Source organism: Caretta caretta, chromosome 2, assembly GCF_965140235.1.
Source record: "Caretta caretta isolate rCarCar2 chromosome 2, rCarCar1.hap1, whole genome shotgun sequence".
NCBI classification, from domain to species: domain Eukaryota; kingdom Metazoa; phylum Chordata; order Testudines; family Cheloniidae; genus Caretta; species Caretta caretta.
The window spans coordinates 245,567,329-245,588,049 of NC_134207.1; positions in this window are offsets into that span (position 1 = coordinate 245,567,329).

Genomic DNA, 20,721 nt, shown 5'->3' on the forward strand with positions numbered 1-20,721 from the left:
CCTGATCAATCTTGTTGCAGTGTGTATGGTAACACCCATTGTTTCATGTTCTCTGTGTATATAAAATCTCCCCACTGTATTTTCCACGGCATGCATCCGATGAAGTGAGCTGTAGCTCACAAAAGCTTATGCTCAAATAAGTTTGTTCATCTCTAAGGTGCCACAAGTATTCCTTTTCTTTTTGCAGATACAGACTAACATGGCTGCTACTCTGAAACCTATCCCTAAGATATTCTTTTAAGGTCTCATCCGACTCCCATTGAAGTCAATGGGAGTCTTTCCTTTGACTTCAATGGGAGTTGGATCAGAACCTTAACTTATGAGATAAGGAAGCAGTTGGGATGTAAGCCTGTAGGTATGCCATCTAAATCTATAGGTGATGTAGATGGAAGGGATGATTAATAGCATGGATTTGGAGTAAGAATAACAATGGATTAATCCCACACAACATTGCCATTTAATTCTTGTAGTGAATCATTGTAATAGGAAATGTGGATTTGTGCAATTTCACTGAGATCAGAAGAGTAGCGTCCTACATGTTTCTGGGCCTAGAAAATAATAATACTTTGAACTCAGAGATTGTGTTTCATCCAGTGGTCTTAAAGCATGTTAGATATAATAATTAAGTCAGTCTTGTGAGGTAACTTAGTAGATGTGCAAGACTCAGACAGCACAAGATCACACAATAAATCAGTGGCAGCATCAGAACTAAAACCCTGAAGTCCTTCTTTACTCCCACTCCCCTGTGTGACCACTAGACCAAATTCAGAATAGTTGGGTTTCTCCATTTCCTGGCCTGACAATACCATACATATTTTACAAATTTGTTATTGACGGTTTTGGACCAAAAGAAGGCCAGATCTTCTGCTGATGTAAATTGGTGCAGCTCCATTGACTTCCATGCATCATGTCACGAATATGACCTATCTCATGTTTAGCTTTCATGGAGAATGATATAAACTATGAGAACTTAATTTTGGCTTCAATGGGCCATCTTCAGGTCCTGCTGTCTAATTCAATTAACTTTGTCACTGACTTCAGTGGAGTTATGCCAGTTTGAACCAGCTGAGGAGCTAACCCAGAAATCTCATAAAGATCTTGAAAATACAGAAAAAAACCCTAAAATATGAAGTAACATGAATGACTGATTTATTATAAATCATTAAGCAAATATTTAGGCATTTTCTATATCCAACAAGCATGGGACTTCATGGTGGATGGATATAGAAACACAGTTGACTATAACCAAGGAAGTGATGTAAGAATGTGCAAGATTGCTCTCTTTTATCAAGTTTACATTTACAAACAAACAAAAATTGAGAATCATACTAATGACAGAGAAGACAGGAATGACACACTACATCAAGCAATCATGGAATTTCAATTAATGTTTATAAAGTACTTTATGTGTTCAAAGCATTGTGAAAACATTAGTCAAATAATCCTCACAACATCATTGCAGGGTAGAATTTTTAGTATCATTATTGTCCCCATTTTACAGATGGGAAAACTGAGGCATAAAATTGATGTGTCTTGCCAAAGTGCACACAGTAGGTGAGTAGTAGGCCTAGGCTGTCAATTTAGTATTTCCTGACTCCCAACTTTTTGCTCAATCTTCAAGACATTAGAATCTTAGTTTAGGAGGGATTTATCTAGTGATACACTGTCATCATTGCAAGTCATCATTTGGGGGGAAAGAGGTAGTATGACTGGGCCTTACAAGTATCAGTTTTCAAATCTCTCTCTGAAGAGTTGTCATATTTGGCTAGACATGAGCTCTGTCTGCCTCCTGGTGCTGGGTTTTCTCAGGCTTCAGACTTTTCAGATATGTGTTATTCCATTAGTCAAGGTCAGAAACTACCACAGCTTCAACAAAACTGACTTCTTAACAGCTAACTAAGCACTGAAACACCTTTCCTTTTGATAGGAAAACATCACCTTAGATAGAAATATGACAGAATCAGTATTCATATGTATGTATGTAAGCCCTGCCTGTTCCATGTGGCACTCTTTCCCTGTCTAGTGGTGGCTAGGCCAGCTAGAGATTGATGAGCTTGCTACAGCCTTGCCTGAGAGAAAGGTGCTTTTTTAGCTCAGGCAGTCGAGGCTTCATTCTATAGGTCCCAGGTTTGATTCCTGCTGCTGATGAGTAGGGTGGTTGGCATTATATATACATGTAATTCCATAACCCTTCCCTTTAGTGGCAATGTTTAAAACAGGTTGGATTTCATTTTAAACACAAAAACACACGTGTATGTGTATGTGTGTGTGTGTGCACATGTGTATTTAAAATCAGATCAAACCAATTTTTTACATTGCTACTAAAGGGAAGGAGTATAGCCTCTAACATGTGTTAATGAGCCTTTAGATCAATAGCAAAGGCTCTCTTTAGTCCTTCTCTCTATACACTGTTTGTCCCTCATCTTAAGGTCCATTGATTTGGTCTGAATGTCATCCAAAATGTTAGCTCATCCCCTGGTTATTTTTAAATATTCATTAGGGCAATTCCAGGATTTTAATATAGCACAGAGTTATCATTTTAGCACATCTGTCATCATTTACAACACCAATGTTGCATGTTTATGACCAAAATCAATCTCACTACCGCAGAATGGCTGGGCAAAAGCCTAATTTCTACTGTAATGATGTAGCATTTGAACTTGAACATTTCATTGATGACTTTCTGAGCCGAATGGCATGAATAGGAAGGATGGTTCCTATTGTATTAAAAATGGTAACTTCCTATAGATTCATGTACTATTAAAGTCACCCCCGTCCATGTAATTTCTGGATCTGGAAAAACAGTGAATCCATCCACTGAGAGACCCTGTGAGCAGCAATGCCACAATTTTGGCTATGATTACACTGTGTGAGAAAATGTTTCATGATAGAAACTGTGTTAACTAACACCTTTTAACCAACATGCTGTTAAACATGACTTACCACCTAGTGTAGACTGGGACCAGTTGTGTTTTAAAACATGTTCGCTGGTTTTGGTTTACCGTAGGGCTCCATCTAGGGTTAACCATGACCAGCTATGACTGTCCATGTCCACACAATAAGGGTGAAATCATGTTTAATTTCATGTTAGTTTAAACCTGTTAACACAGTTTCTAAAATGGCGCATTTTCCCAGGGTTGACCAAGCCTTTGATTTAGCATTGAATTCCAGTTTTAATACTTCCTTGATCATTCAGGTTGCTGATGCTGTGGGAAAAGAAATCATGCCACAGGATGTTTCAAGCAAGGAGTCAGCACCAATGTAAACATTTTATCCAGCTACGAAGGTTGAAGTTATTTTATTTTTACAAACATTGTCAACCCCTTTTATGTGCTTTAGTGCTAAGAACTTCAGTCCCATTGGTAGCTTCACACTCACTTTAAGGCTTCAAGGACTTTCTACATAGTCAATGGTTGGCTTGATTGTAGGAGTTATGCTGTTGGGTTTTAGTTTTTTTCAGGACACATGCTGAACCGGGGCTACTTTAATGTCTCTGAGCTAGATCTTCAGCTGGTATACATTGGCATGACTCCACTGAAGTAATTGGCGCTATGCCAATTAGCACTGACCCCAGGTTAATTGATGGAATTAATAGAAGACATGCGGCTAAATTCCCCGCACCGATTTGAAAATCAACCAGGGATTTTGCACATATCCATTGGTCCTTTATACAACCAGCAAATATATCCTGAACAGGGATGACCATAAACTCTCAGAGTTCAGGATGTTCTGGGGTTAGGAAGGCATTTGTAATATTCACAAATTTAAACTATTGAACTGGCTTGTGCTGTAGATCTCAATGAGATTTCAAAATCACGCAAAATTGGGGAAAAAAATCACAAACATGGTCAATGGATTGAGAGCCTTCAATGTGTAATGCTGGACCTACAGTCATTTGCATAAATATGCAAAATGTTTGACTCTGAGCCATGACTATAAATAACACATATGAAGTAGGATGTAGAACTGATATAATCTGAGAAGAAATAAAGTGTTAGCATAAACTAATAGGAGGAAGGGATTAAATTTGTTAATTTAAATTAATGGAAGTTATGTGGCAAACCCCACCACACTGCTTTGAAAATCTTATCCCCTGATCGTAAATGATCATAATTTAAAAAACTAATGAACCAACTTTCTTCAAACTCAAAAGTTCAAAAGTTTGCTTTTCAATACCCAATGAGCTAGATTTTGACATGGACATGAAAAAACGGGTGGTTCATGAGCTACATCACGCCAACACCCCGGAAATAGCCCTATTGACGCATCATGACTTACCATCACAATTCTTCCCTTGCTTGCAGGGAAGGATTTTCTATACCAGCAGCAAATTATGACACCTCCTGCAATGTCTCATCTGAGCTGGCATGCAAATAGGGCTGGAGTCAAGGATCAGCCCATCACTGTCCACTCCTTACCCAGCTGCTGGGTGCAGGAGAAAGCAGATGCATTCAAGATTCACGTTTTGTGCAGTGATACACAAGGATTCCTTACTCCCTCCTATGCCATTGCACAGGCACAGGCATGCAATCCAACTTCCATTATAGCCCCGTGAACCTACAAAACAAAACAAGTTTGGTGTTTCTAATACTATTTGTTTCTGAAATATCCAAAGACAAAATCTCTAATCATAATACTTGGAGAAAAGTGTGTTTCTTTCCGTAGGAACATGGGAATTGCCATATGGCTTTAGACCTGTAGTCCATCTAGTCCAGTATCCTGTCTGCAGATGCTTCAGAGGAAGGTGTAAGAAGTCTCCCAATCCATGCTAGTTAAACATTGTTTTAAGCCCTGAACCATGAGGTTTAATATCTCTTCCAAAATGTATCCATATAAATGCCCAGTTCTTTTATTAATTTCACTAAGTTTTTGGTCTCAACAGCTTCCTGTGGCAATGAATTCCACAGTTCAATTACCCATCATGTTAAAAAGTATTTCCTTTTATCAGTTTTGAATGTATAACCTTTTAATTTCATTGAATGTCCCATTGTTCTTGCATTATGATACCGGGAGAACCATGCAATCTACTTTATTTATACCATCCGTTATTTTATATATATTTTATCATGTCTCCTTTTATTCGTATTTTTTCTAAGGTAAACAATCTCAATCTTTTCACTCTCTCTTCAGATGAAAGTTTTTTCTCCATTCTCTAATCATTTTATGAAAATGAAGATGAAACTTAGAAGTTGGTCCAATAAAAGATATTACCTCACCCACCTTGTCGCTCATGAAAAATGAAGTAATTTTAAAAATGGTTGAATCAGATAAAATATCTGGAGCTTATAAAAATATTACCTCTGTACTGAAACCAAGCATGAAATATTTTATTAGAAAAGTAGTTTGTTTGACAAAGCTATGACTAATTGGAATAACTAAGTAGAATGGGAATTGCAACTCAAACTTAAATATAATAGCTGCAACCACTTTCACATATAAAATACACACACACACACACACACACACATATATACATTTGTGTGTGTGGTAGATTAGACTTCTTCGGGTGTATACTGTGTTCTATGTCCATAGGTCAATGAAACATCAATTTACGTGGATGAAACATCAAGTTACATCAATTACTGGAAATATTTTAGCTACACAGATTTGATAATTCATGCTGGTATCTCAGATGTCCTGGAATCTAAAATTAATTTGTCACACTATTTGAATGGAACGTATATTAATGTGATAGAAAACTATATTAATCATGGAATCATAGAAACATAGGGCTGGAAGAGACCTTGAGAGTTCATCTAGTCCAGCCCCCTGCACAGAGGCAGGACCAATCATCCCAGACATGTGTTTGTCTAACAGGTTCTTAAAAACCTCTGATTACAGGGATTCCACAATCTCCCTTGGAAGCCTATTCCAGTGATTAACTATCCTTATAGTTAGAAAGTTTTTCCTAATATCTAACCTAACTTCCTTTGCTTCAGATTAAGCCCATTCCTTCTTGTCATACCTTCAATGTACATGGAGAACAACTGATCACTGTTCTCTTTATAACAGTTCATGATATATTTGAAGACTGCTATTGGGTTCCCCCTCAGTCTTCTTTGCTCAAGACCAGTGGTTCTCAACTCTGGTCCACAGCTTGTTCAGGAAAAGCCCCTGGCTCACAGTTTGTTTACCTGCCACATCTACAGGTTCAGCCAATCGCAGCTCCCACTGGCCGTGGTTTGCCGCTCCAGGCCAATGGAGGCTGCAGGAAGCGGCCCGTGCCGAGGGATGTGCTGGCCGTCCTTCCCGCAGCCCCCATTGGCCAGGAGCGGCGAACCACAGCCAGTGGGAGCCGCGATTGGCCAAACCTGTAGATGTGGCAGGTAAACAAACCGGCCCAACTCGCCAGGGACTTTTCCCGAACAAGCAGTGGACCAGAGCTGAGAACCACTGCTCAAGACTAAACAGTGTTTTTAACCTTCCTCATGGGTCAGATTTTACAAACCTTTAGCCATTTTTGTTTCTCTCCTCTGGACTCTCTCTAATCTGTCCACATTGTTCTTAAAGTATGGTGTCCAGAACTGGACACAGTACTCCAGCTGAAGCCTCACCAGTACCAAATACAGTGGGACTTATAGCTCCAGGGCTTTACATACAGCACTCTTGTTAATACACCCCAGAATGATATTAGCTTTTTTCACAACTCTATCATATTGTTGACTCATATTCCATTTGTCAGCCACTATATCTCCCAAATCCTGTTCCACTCTAGCCAGTTATTCCCTATTTTGTAATTGTGGCATGTGATTTTTTCTTCCTAGTACTTTGTACTTGTACTGTAGGATCCCACTAAATACATTCCCCCAGTTTGAGTGAACCATTGATAACTACTTTTTGAATATGGTCTTTCAGCCAGTTTTGCACTCACCCTATAGTACTTTCTTCTGGATCACATTTCTCTAGTTTGCTTATGAGATTGTCATGTGGGTCTGTGTCAAAAGTCTTACTAAAATGAAAATATATCACTGTCTACAACTTCCCCCCTATCCATTAGGTCAAAGAAGGAAATTAGGTTGGTTTGGCATGATTTGTTCTTGACAAATCCATGTTGGCTATTACTTATATCCCTATAATCCACTACAAATTGATTGTTTAATAATTTGTTCCACTATCTTTCTAGGTATTGAAGATAGGGTGACTGGTCTATAATTCCATGGGTTCTCTCTATTCCCCTTTTTAAAGATATGTGTTCTGTTTGCCCTTCTCCAGTCCTCTGGGACCTCACCTGTCCTCCTGGAGTTCTCAAAGATAATCATGAACATTTCCAAGATTGCGTCAGCTAGTTCCTTAAGTATCCTAGAGTGAATTTTATCAGGCCATGCCAACTTAAATACATTTAACTTACCTAAATAATGTTTAACCTGTTCTTTCCTTATTTTGGGTTGCATTCCTTCCCCTTTGATATTAATATTAATTGTGTTAAGCGTCTTGCCTCGGTTTACCTTTTTTAGTGAAGACTGAAACAAAACAGGTATTAAACACCTCAGCGTTTTTGATGTCATCTGTTATTAGTTCTCCTGTGCTGGTAAATAGAGGATCTACATTTTCCTTCCTCTTCCTCTTGCTTCTAATGTATTGTGACAAAGTTCCTCCTCTGCCTTCATGGGTCCTGCACTTATTGGCAGATTTGCTTGCCTCAGAGATTCATGGTAGCCCTCAGTTTGGCCACTTTTGCTAGTGGTTCAGACCTGCAGTTCACTCAGCTAACCTAATCACTGGTCAGCATGGGGAAAAGGAAGGAGAACAATCCCCACAGTCGCTGCAGGTCCACCTAGTGGGTCGGGGGACAGGCCAGGGACCTTCCCCTCTGGTGGGACCTACAGTCCAGGGCAACTCCTCCTGTATCCAGTAGGGAGTTGGGGGGATGGGGGGAACCCAGGCCTGCCCTCTACTCCAGATTGCAGCCTAGGGCCCTGTGGATCACAGCTGTCTACAATGTTTCGTGTAACACCTGTGTGACAGCTACAACTCCCTGGGCTACTTCCCCATGGCCTCCTCCCAACACCTTCTGTATCCTCACCACAGAACCTTCCTCCTAATGCCAGATAGCATTTGTATTCCTCTGTCCTCCAGCAGCACGCTCTCTCACTCTCAGCTCTTTGCGCGGCCCTCACTGACTGAAGTGAGGTCCTTTTTAAATCAGGTGTCCTGATTAGCCTGCCTTCATTGATTCTAGCAGCTACTTAATTGACTCCAGGTGTCATAGAATCATAGAATCATAGAATATCAGGGTTGGAAGGGACCCCAGAAGGTCATCTAGTCCAACCCCCTGCTCGAAGCAGGACCAATTCCCAGTTAAATCATCCCAGCCAGGGCTTTGTCAAGCCTGACCTTAAAAACCTCTAAGGAAGGAGATTCTACCACCTCCCTAGGTAACTCATTCCAGTGTTTCACCACCCTCTTAGTGAAAAAGTTTTTCCTAATATCCAATCTAAACCTCCCCCACTGCAACTTGAGACCATTACTCCTCGTTCTGTCATCTGCTACCATTGAGAACAGTCTAGAGCCATCCTCTTTGGAACCCCCTTTCAGGTAGTTGAAAGCAGCTATCAAATCCACCCTCATTCTTCTCTTCTGCAGGCTAAACAATCCCAGTTCCCTCAGCCTCTCCTCATAACTCATGTGTTCCAGACCCCTAATCATTTTTGTTGCCCTTCGCTGGACTCTCTCCAATTTATCCACATCCTTCTTGAAGTGTGGGGCCCAAAACTGGACACAGTACTCCAGATGAGGCCTCACCAATGTCGAATAGAGGGGAACGATCACGTCCCTCGATCTGCTCGCTATGCCCCTACTTATACATCCCAAAATGCCATTGGCCTTCTTGGCAACAAGGGCACACTGCTGACTCATATCCAGCTTCTCGTCCACTGTCACCCCTAGGTCCTTTTCCGCAGAACTGCTGCCTAGCCATTCGGTCCCTAGTCTGTAGCTGTGCATTGGGTTCTTCCGTCCTAAGTGCAGGACCCTGCACTTATCCTTATTGAACCTCATCAGATTTCTTTTGGCCCAATCCTCCAATTTGTCTAGGTCCTTCTGTATCCTATCCCTCCCCTCCAGCGTATCTACCACTCCTCCCAGTTTAGTATCATCCGCAAATTTGCTGAGAGTGCAATCCACACCATCCTCCAGATCATTTATGAAGATATTGAACAAAACCGGCCCCAGGACCGACCCTTGGGGCACTCCACTTGATACCGGCTGCCAACTAGACATGGAGCCATTGATCACTACCTGTTGAGCCCGACAATCTAGCCAGCTTTCTACCCACCTTATAGTGCATTCATCCAGCCCATACTTCCTTAACTTGCTGACAAGAATACTGTGGGAGACTGTGTCAAAAGCTTTGCTAAAGTCAAGAAACAATACATCCACTGCTTTCCCTTCATCCACAGAACCAGTAATGTCATCATAAAAGGCGATTAGAGTAGTCAGGCATGACATTCCCTTGGTGAATCCATGCTGGCTGTTCCTGATCACTTTCCTCTCATGCAAGTGCTTCAGGACTGATTCTTCAGGATTGTCCTAATTAGCCTGTCGGCCTTAATTGGTTCCAGCAAGTTCCTGATTGTTCTGGAACTGCCCCTGTTACCTTAGCCAGGGAAAAGGGACCTGCTTAACCTGGGGCTAATATATCTGCCTTCGATTACTATCCTGTAGCCATCTGGCCTGACCCTATCAGAGTATTATAAACCTCTTTTATTGCCTTTTATGTCCCTTGCTAGATGTAACTTGTTTTGGGCCTTAGCCTTTCTGATTTAGTCCCTACTTGTGCTGTTCTTTTGAAATCAGCCTCAACAATTTGCCTGTTTCCACTTTTTCTAAGAATCCTCTTTGATTTTCAGGTCAGTAAACAGCTTCTGATGGAGCTATATTGGCCTCCTACTATTCCTTCTATCTTTCCTTTGCATCTAGATTGTTTGCTGTTGCACCTTTAATATTGTCCCCTTGAGAAACTGCCAATTTTCTGGAACTCCTTTTTCCCTTGGATTTTCTTCCTATGGAACCTTATTTACCAGTCTGCTTTTTTGAAGAATTGTCCTTACTGAGCTGCTCTCACTCCTTCCTTTCCTTAGATTCATGAAGTCTGTAATTTCACGATCACTTTCAGCTAAATTGCCTTCAACCTTCAGATTTCCTACCAATTCCTCCCTGTTAACCTGAAGCAAGATCACAATGGCTGCCCCATGGTTACTTCTTCTACCTTCTGAAACAAAATATTGCCACCAATACATTCCAAGAACTTATAGGTGTATGTGTTTTAATTATGTCATATTTTTTAATAATAAAAGACTGTCAGTATGGTGCCATAAAAAAGTCCAGTTCCCAATGAAATCCAGGGAAGTCCTTAAAACAAACCTTGAGCCCAGTCTTGCACATATTTATACATGTAAGTAACTTTGCAGGATTTGGACTCTTGTCTTTTCAATTCTTTCATCAATTCTTGCTTTAGCTTGAACATCGAAATAGTTTTCCTCTGAAGCCAGAGGCTAACGAAAAAAGTATTTATGAGATGACAAACAGATAAATATTCTGGTTCTCCACAAGTGATGCCATTTTAACTTATTTTATTTTACTTCAAAGCTGTCCTTTTACATTATAAATGACAATATATGCAACGTAATTGGATAGTAAAGCTGTAATTCAATCTTGACTCTCAGCCTCCATACAAAGGTGTGGGTTATAATATGGCTCACACTGAAAGCCAAATCCGTGACTGAATTACAGTCTCAATCTAATCACAAACGGATCCCAGGCTCTATATACTTTATCAATGTAAACAGTAAGCGATAGCCAGACTATAATAGGTAGTTATATTTGCGGCTGCTTTTTCATAACATGTCCTTTACATTTTACACTGGGAACAGATGGAAGCAGAGCCAGAAGGTATAATAGCCATACTTCTATGTGAGTTAATCTCAACTTCAATTACCATTCAGCAGTATCAGAAAATCTACTGAATGCTACCAAAATCTTGTCTGCTGAAGCGGAAATTTACTCAGGGACTAAAGTTTTTAAGAAGGTTGTAAAACAAATACAGAACATGGACTAGAGCGTGGCATTTAGCCGCCTCTCTGAGAAGAGTTTGGGGGGCATGCCCCGCGGAGATCTCAGACTGCACTCTCTCTTTCCAGAGTGTCCGAATACACAGAATGAGAGCACAGGCTGCATTTAAAATCGTGCTACCTGTTCCCTCTCTGCCTCAGACTGGCTCCACCAGGTAATGCAGACAAGGTGAGCCCCTGGCCTCAGCCTCCTCCCAGTCTTTTCGGGGACAATTTGAGCCCCCAGGATGTACATGGGGAAATTATTCCTCCACTCTGCTGAGCTCAGAAACTGCAATTGTCCCTTGCCTGAGGAGGAGGAGGAGGAGTAGGAGGGAAGGGTTTTTTATCCCCCATTCCACACATTGTGGTAAGGCCAGGAACAATCTGGCCACATAGTATCTATCAAACACACTCATACAGATACATTGGCAATATCATGGCACAATATCTTTGGTCAGGAAAACACAAAAGTGATTTATGTAGGGCTAATGCCAGTTTCTTAGATCTACTGGCAAAGGAAAATGCAGAACTGGCACCTCTCTTCCCCAGATTAGAATGGATCTTCTCAACAACACACCATTCTCTCGCTAATGCCTGGTGTCATGCATTGCATTGAATTCTTTCCATCACTACCCAAGAAGATCTATAAAGTGAGCTGCTTCACCTTATTGCTTGTAAGTTAACTATGGGGAAACATTTGAATCACAGTGTGATGTGTTTGATTTTCAAAAGTATCCTGAAACATTAGTCAGTTTTGACTGATGTGGATTCTTGGTGGTTTCTTTAAGTCTAGTCAGCAATGGAATGCCACTCCTCCATCATTGATATGGGGCTAAATATTGGCTCCTATATGAAAAGCCAAGTACAAGAATTCTGTTCAGGGGAAGAGAATCTTCCCCCACTGCTGCAATAGGACCTGATGCTCCCATATGGAGCAACACTTGTGGTCATGAGACCAGTTGCAGGTGTGACCCACTGCATCCTCCCATGAAGATTTGGGGCCAATAGACTCAAATTGTGTGCAGACCCCCTGGCCAGGCCCCTGCCAATTTGGGAAGCAGGATGCCAGTTTGGCCATACTGTACAAATGACACAAGAATGGCTGTACTCCCAAAGGAGGGAGTTTGTCCACAATAATTTCAAGTGATTTTGCATTTTTCTTTGGAGAACAGATTGCAAGGGGCATTACAGCCTGGTCCCCGGTACACACGGGAATAAACTCAAGTTCCATTTTCCTCTTCCTTCCACAGATGCTCAGCCAAAAGGCTATATGAATCTCTTCTGGAAGCACAGGGTATGATCCAAAGCCCACTGAAGTCAGTGGATCAGGCCTTCAGTCCCCAAATCAGCATGAACCATCTATCCCACCTCACATTCACATTCAGGAATTTGCTCAGTTGTCAGCTAATCAAGATGTGTAGCCAAATATTTATCATGCATCGTTCCACTCGAGCTGGTGCCTGGTTTAATAATATGCCTGTCCTGTCTAAAGAAAATGCTTAAGCTTGAGACATTACTCAAATGCAGGTTTCCTCTGAACCTCTCACACTGTGAGCTAAAAATATTGGTAATGGTGTTACAATAAAAACTGACAAGATTTCATCCTCACTCCGCTAAAGAGAGAGAAAAGTTATGATTTTATGGATCTAAGAACTGAGAAAAATAACATTACAAGCACACATTTAACAGGTTGCCACACAGACTGACTTGGTAATTAAAAGAAGACACTGAATTCAATGGGTGATGTCACCATAAACATCAGTGTCTGGTTTTAAACGCCTCAGAGGAACATTTTTAACAGTGAATATTTTTGTAAGTCGCAAGCTTCACAGCCCCAGAGACTGAAGTAAAAGTACGGGATTGGCAGCAGTAGTACATGCTTTCTGGAATGACCCGCCTATGTTCCTCACTTGTAACAGGGCAGACAGAGGACCACCAGAACCAGGGCCTCCATGCCTATTCCATTCTTGGTCTCACTGTCTGCTGATGTTGCCAGAGGGTCGCTTTCAAACACAGAGACAACAAGGCATCACAAATGCATAAACATGTCAAAACTAGACTGTTTAAAACCCTGTTTTATTACATTGGAGCTTGCAACACTGATCTGGAATGAATGATGAGTCTGGGCTTCAGTTTCAGGGTGACCAACCTTTCATTAATTTACATTACTTTTTGCCCTCGGCCATTCACAGTTATTTTTTCAACTTTTCTCTGGCACAGCCCTGCTTGGTTTCTTTCCAGCTGACCATCTCACAATAGGTTTAACTCATTGTTTTCAAGAGAGGTTTTATTAGCATTGTCTAGTGGAGGAGCGCTAAAGCAAAAATTTAGCTCTTAGCCAGAGAATGCAATTTCTCTATGTACAAAAAAAAGTTGTAGTGAGCCAGTAATACTAGAAGGAAGAAAAATAAAAAAATGAACAATAACAAGAAAAATAAAGTTGCCAGAAAATGTTTTAAAATAATAGGAAACAAAACCAATGGGGAATTGTTACTGGGAAATGGATGATTCAAAGTAATTAATGGGATATAGAGCTTTTCACCTCTAAGGTTACTGATTTGAATTTAGAGCAGCATAGTAATAATTGAAGGACACTCCATAACCTTGTCTTTCTTCCCCCTACCTAGCCGATTGTTTTTCGTTTTCAGTTGTTGTGTCTTGCCTTTATTTAGATGGTAAGCTCTTCGGGACGTGGGTCTTACTCTATGTCCAATATGAAGTACTAGCACATTTTTAGACACTGCGTAAATAATGAGATGAAGTCATGTGATGGTTGATCAAGTCCACAGTGAGGTGAGGTTATATGGTCTCAGTCCAATTCCCAGCAAATGTGTCCATAACACAAAATCAACCACTACAGTTGGTATCCTGGTTGTCGGTCTCAGACCTTGTTGACTGGGATGATTATTGGCCATTGCTGAAAAGTCACCAGTGCAAACTTCTAGTGTGGATAAGGTCAGCCAAGATTTGAAGCAGTGCAGTGTACTCCAATTTCAAGCTGCAGTAGTACAAATCATGCCTTATAGCAGTTTACCCTGTCTGTGCTACATTGGTTCAGATACATCAGCGGCTGATCTGTAATGACTGAAATCAGGGCAAATCTATAAGACCTTGGTAGAATGACCCAGGAATTAATTATTATTGTTATTATTTGTATTACCATAGCACCTATGAACCCTAATCATGGACCCCGACCCCATTGCACTCAGCACTGTACAAAAACAGAATGAAAAAGACCGTCCCTGCACTAATCGACCTGGTGATGGAATGTTGTTCTTTCTACTGGTCTATTCTGTCTGGGAGCATGTCAAGGCTGATTTCCCCACTCTGGCACTTCTAGTGCAGAAGGTGGGGGCCCACAAGGATTCTAAAAATTAATACTGGCCACTCCAGGCTTATATTAAACTCCCAAGGTTACAGTTTCTCTCTGACCTTGGATGGGTAGATGCTGCCACCACCCAAATGCAAAAAAACCCTTTGAAACCAGAAAGGCGCACTTGGGAATTCCTTCCTATAGGGTACCCTCAAGCCCCTTCACCCCCTCATCCGTGGAAGAGCTGAGAAAGAAAAACAAAGGAAATCAGCTGTTGCCACCAGCTAATTAAACAACATACGCAAAAACCTCTTAGGACATCAAAAATCCAATCCTGTTATTAAAAAAGGTAAATTTTATGAAAAACAAAAAGAAAGAAAATACACCTGGAACTTAGGCTTTTGCTAGATTTAAAGAACCCATTTACAAAATTTAAACATCAAGAATAATCGTCTTGAGGTCCAGCTTAAAGGTTACAAGCAAAACAAAAAGCATTTGGGATTAACACAGAGGAGTCCACAAGCCTTACAAAATAAAAGAAATAAACCTAATTGCATCTTTCTAGACATTTCCTAATTTACTTACATATTTGGGGTTTCAGATAAGTAATCTTTAGGTATGATCTGATGGTTTTTCATATCTGGCTTTCAGCTTCTCACAGCATAACTACTACCTGTTCCCCTCTTTCCTGGAGAACCACAACACACAAACAAAGGGAAGTTTTTTCCCCAATTTAAAAAAGTTCTAGCTGTCCCATTGGCTCTTTTGGTCAGGTGCCCACTCCTTTCCTTTTATCTGTGGGCTTGTTAACCCTTTATAGGTAAAGTAGATAACAGCTCCTCACAGGGGTTTTATAGCTAACTGGCTGGATGGGTGGCCATAAAAGGGAGCTATCCCCCTTCGTCTATCACAGTCTCCAATGATTTTTTTCAAAGGAAAATGGAAATTTTTGATTTTGCTGATTTTTTTCAATTTTCCTGTTAGAAAATTGTGATGAAATATTTCATTTTGGATGAGTTCCACTCGAACTGAAACATTTTAGGTTGTTGACCTGAAATAATTATTTTCAAGATTCTCTGGTGCTTGATGAGAGTTGTAGTTCAGGTGTCTCATACCCTCATTCTTCCCTGGACTACATCTCCCATGATGCACCATAGTTTCGCCTCTGATTGTGCCACATGCTCTCTCATGGGAATCACATTTCTGTGGGTGCATCATGGGAGATGAAGTCCTGCTAAGAAGCCCAATCTTAAAGGAATAATGGTGGCAAAAGGTGCCCAAACTACTGCTCTCTTGAGGCACCCACACCACAGGCAGATGCAGTTTTGTGCCAAATTAACCCAAAACAAACCATTTTGATTTTGTTCAACAAACAGAAGTGAAATGTTTTGATTCAGGAATGTCAACACTTCCAAGTCAACATTTTTTGAAACTTCTTATTCCATGATAAATTTCAATATTTCAACTTTTTGTCCCAATTGAGGACAAAACAAATGTTGAAATATTGGAGCATGCCACAGGGTGGAAATTCCAAATTTTCAATCAGCTCTAATTACAAAACTCACGATAAAATCTCCAAGAGCAGGCAACAGTGTTATTGCAAATGCATAATACAGAGTCATGCAGATTGTTTTTGTTGTTGTTATTATTTTACTCATTACCATAGCATAAAACTTCTGACACACAAATTCAAATAGATCCACAATTCAGGAAAGTACTTAAGCACACTGTTAAATTCATGCCTCTTCAAGATGGCACTGAAGCACATAGTTAACTTGTGTATAGATGTGACCAGAGGTATTCCCTCACCTCATCCCTGCTCCCTTTAGGGAATTATGTGGCCCTGAAGGAACTGAGAAGTAGCAGTCCCTCCACCCTCTCAGCTTCTTGCATTATCGTGTCCTGCTTAACTTTAAATATGACTTTGATGGGACTTAACATGAGCTTTAAGTTAAGAATGTGCTTAAATGCTGTCTTGAACAGGGATGTTTTTCTCATATCAGAGTGTTTATGAATAAATGGAAAATAATCCATTTGTTTCTTACAAATTAAAAGTACAACACGTCAAATGTGTGTGGGCAATTTGAGAAGAGTGAGTAATAAAACCATATTGTGAGGAATACCTATTAGGAAAAAATACTATGAATTGTTATATAAAAATAACAGATTGCTCTGCATTGGATTTTTCTAAATGATCTCATTTAAATATAAATGTTAACTCAGTTATGCTTCCCTTTGTGGTACTACTATTTAAACTAATTGCTGGCTGTTAGAACTCAAAATCATGTACATACAAAGCTGCTAAATAATTAATTTCTACCATCTCACTAAAGATTACAGAGGTTTCCCCCCTTTTTTGGTATATTTCAGAACCACTTTTTAGTGAAGAGAAGGGGAAGAATAGGTAACCACATGACAAATCTTGGAAATAGATTTTGGCATTTTTCAAAAGACTAGATGGAAACCTTCTGAGAGAAACATTGGTAAACTGGTAAAGTTAAACTTGAAAAAAGTCAATATGAGATCATTTTTCTCTTCTCATTACCAGATGACCTCACAGAGGGCTTTACTTCCTTGCCTTCAATTTTCCACATCAGCTTTTTCCACCCCCACCCCCACCCCCACACACAAGAACTGATTTTCCAAGGCACATTTTCAATGTGCACAACATACTACACAAGGAACTGGATTCATCTGAGGTACTACTTACACTACAATGCTATTACCTGAAAAGCTCAGGTTATAATTTTTGGCCATGTCTTTCTCTCAGGTTTCCTTTAACTTGTAGTAGGGGAACGTTGACAAGGTTATAGTCCCAGTGAAAACTGTTGGACTTGTGGGCCGTGCACAGACCTAGAGAGAGAAAGCTGTTGGCATTATGCCTCAGGGACCACCTCCTGACATTCACCGGCATGCAGAAGCTGTGTGCTTGCCATTACATCCCTTTATAGGGTTCAGCTTACTTTCTCCTAATTGCTAGTGGCTGGTGCATAAAGATGGACAGAGCTATGGTCTCACTTCTTTGATGCCCTCTTTGCAGCATTATATGGTCCTGAATCTAATGGCTGTGGCATATAATAACTTAGACTCAAGAGATCTTGGTTCAGTTCCTGGGTCAGCCACAGATTCCTGTATAACCTTCCCTGTGGCTCAATACCTTAGCTGCAAAATGAGGACACTACTTCCCTCACAGCTCTGTTGTGAGGGTAAAATTAATTAATGGTTGAGGTTCTTAGATATTATGGTCATATAAACAGAGAGCTAGTGCTTAAAAAGTAGACAGGCAGAGTTTGAACCACAGTCCAGGAGACTGATCAGCTCTCAAAGAGTGACACCAACGTACTTCCAAGAATCAAAATATTTAGCTGAAAACTTGGCACGTCTAAGACCAGATGAATGAACCAGAGCTGAATGTATCAGCTGAATGGAATTTAGAACCATTGTTTAAAGGCTACACTATATAAAAACACAGCCTTCCCCAAAGGATGTCCAGCCAGGGGAAATGAAATATTTTACTTTGTGCAGTTCTCATCTCTCTGGTAAGACTATGCAATAAATTAATTAATTCCTCCTACTTCCACATTTCTTTAAAATAAGGTTTCTAAGTGTGCACTCACCATAAATATAAGTTGATTATTTTACACTGAATACACTTCAGAGGGGTGGGAGCTTCCATGATTTAGGAGACTAGTAGTAGGACACAGAACCTTTCAATCTAGATTACAGGTTCAAAGCCAATCAAATTGTTACCACCTGATTGTGAAATAAATGAATGGCCTTGGCCACCTCATGGTGGACAGGAAATCCACTGTTATAATTGGCACTCATTGGTAGACTTGTTGGCAGTCTCAACAGAGAGATTCGGGACTGAGCAGGTGTGGAAGCTGAGCTGCTCTCTCACCTTAGCAGACAATCGCTCCAGGTCGAGGTCGAGGAAACTGACAGAGAAGAGTGGGGGAACTTGTACTAATATCATATCTTCTGTGGATGATGGGCCCGATCCAAAGATGGTTGAAGTGAGAGGGCGTCTTTCCACTGACTCCAATGAGCTTTGGTTCCCACCCAGAAGGAGGTCTTTAACTTTCCTAAGCAGTCAATCTAGCATTTTTCACAACTATAGCAACATTATTTATTAATTATTATGATATTTAGTAGCTGATTTGCAGTAGTGTCTAAAAGCCCCAGCCTCAAGGTTAGGATTGCCAACTTTCCAATTGCTGACAACTGGATGCCCCTGCCCCACCCCTGCCCTGCTTCTCCCCCCCAAAGCCCCACCCCTGCTCTGCCTCTTCCCTCGAGGTCCAGCCCCTGCCCACCTCTTCCCCCAAAGCCTCTCCCCCTGCTCTGACTCTTCTTACAGGCCTGACCCCCCTCGCCCCTCTCATCCCATCCCCACATCGCTCACTGCTCTTCCCCCTCACCCTTCCTCATAGCTGGATCCTCTCCACCTCCTTCCCTCCACCACCCCCCACCCTTCCTCCGGAGCTGCAGCCTGCCTGCCTGCCCACAAGATGCAGGTAGGAGGCAGCCCCGGCTGAGCAGGACTGGAACAGATTGATGACCCAGCAAGCGCCTCCCCCCACACCTGCCCGTGGTAACTGGACTTTTAGTGTCCAGTCAGTACCTCTGACCGGACACTGCCAGGTCCCCTTTTTGACAGCACATACTAGTCAAAAACTGGGCACCTGTCAACCCTACACATGGTGCTGTGCAATGTACAAGCATATAACAAAGAGATGTCCTTGTCCTGAAGAGTTTGCAATTAAGACATAGCAGTAATATAATGGTTGCCATTGTTAATAAATCCATAGTTGCCAAGGTACCAACAGAATTTGCCAGGTTACTGGCAGCAATTGTAAGAAGAGTCAGACTTCAATGGTCTGCTACAGAAGAGACAGTGAGTCTGATTATCATTTGCACTAGGGCCCCTTTATATGACCCTGCCAGTGTATAGAGGCCTTAAAGTGGGCATACATTATATTTGCACTCATGTTAAATCAGTGAAAAGGTAACTGAGTGTAAATGAAAATCAAGTCATGTGTGTCCTGATCCACAGACTATTGAAGTCAGTAGAAAAATTTCCATTGACTTCAATGGGCTTTGGATCAGGCTCACGAGAGACTTTAGTTTTGTTCTTCCTTGTTCTCTTGATATGAAATAAAATAATTCTGACTGAAAGTATATAGTTGCACTTTGTATATGGAAAAATGTAACACTCAGTACTTTGCAGGATTGGCTCCTTCGAGCCAGATTTGTCAAAGGAGACAGTATTTGTTGTCTTGTAAAATTAGGAATAGAGTGTAGAAAATCCACTATGCAGCATGAATCAGAAACTGCAGAAAACTGCCCTTCTTTTTGGAGACTTTCTTAGATTTGTCTCCATAACCACTAGCCAGAATAGCTTTTATTTTCCTCCATGGATTGCCTTATGCATCCATGGAACATTAGTTAAATTGAACCTATATAAATTCTCATTTTGGATTATTGAATGCAATTTTCTTTAATCAGTATAATAAGAGGAAAATTACATACCTTGGTGAGGCCAACTTGTATCATCTCCCTGAACACACTGGTCTTTTCTACTGATTATTTTCAATCATCTTAAAAAGCATTATCAAGCAAGCTACTGGAGTGTAGTATTCTTAGTTTTGACTTTATTCCTTTATTTCATACATGACATATTTTCAACCATGATTTCTGAGAGCCGGACCACATGAAAGGATTTTTGTGACTGTTCCAAAAGTTTGTGGTCTATTTGTTCACTTACAGCCATCATAGAAATAGCTATTCCCTGACTGTATATTTTTATGGGTTTTTTTTTTCCATCTTGTGAGCAAAGATGAAAGAAGAACCTAATTATTTCAGGATTAAATTTCTTTATGTGAAATACATTTCTCTGTGACTTTGAACATTGGCAATACAGATATAATAATTCTCATCTACAACACAGAGGTTGGGAAGATGCAAAGGGATTTACAACCTACTTATATATACATTGTCTTCCAGTGAATAAAAGGAATATTATAGAAAGTGCTAATTAACTTTTGCAGTGTGAGCAAACATTGTTTAACTATTTTGGAATTTTAAGGAGAGAAACAATTTTCTAAATTGTAAAAAATAATTTAATGAGCCTTTTGTCCCGCATGTCAAAAAATAGCTAAACATATATGCCTTTTGATGAAATTTCCTATTTTTCATAAGAGAACTTCAATTTTTATCAATTTTTTCAGTTTTTGTCACAGAAAAAAACAATAATTTGACATTTTTATGAACTGCCCCATAGTTTGACAAATGTTCTGACAAAAAGTAAATTCACTGAACATTCTTCATTTTCAATTACATTTGGTGGGGGGGGGC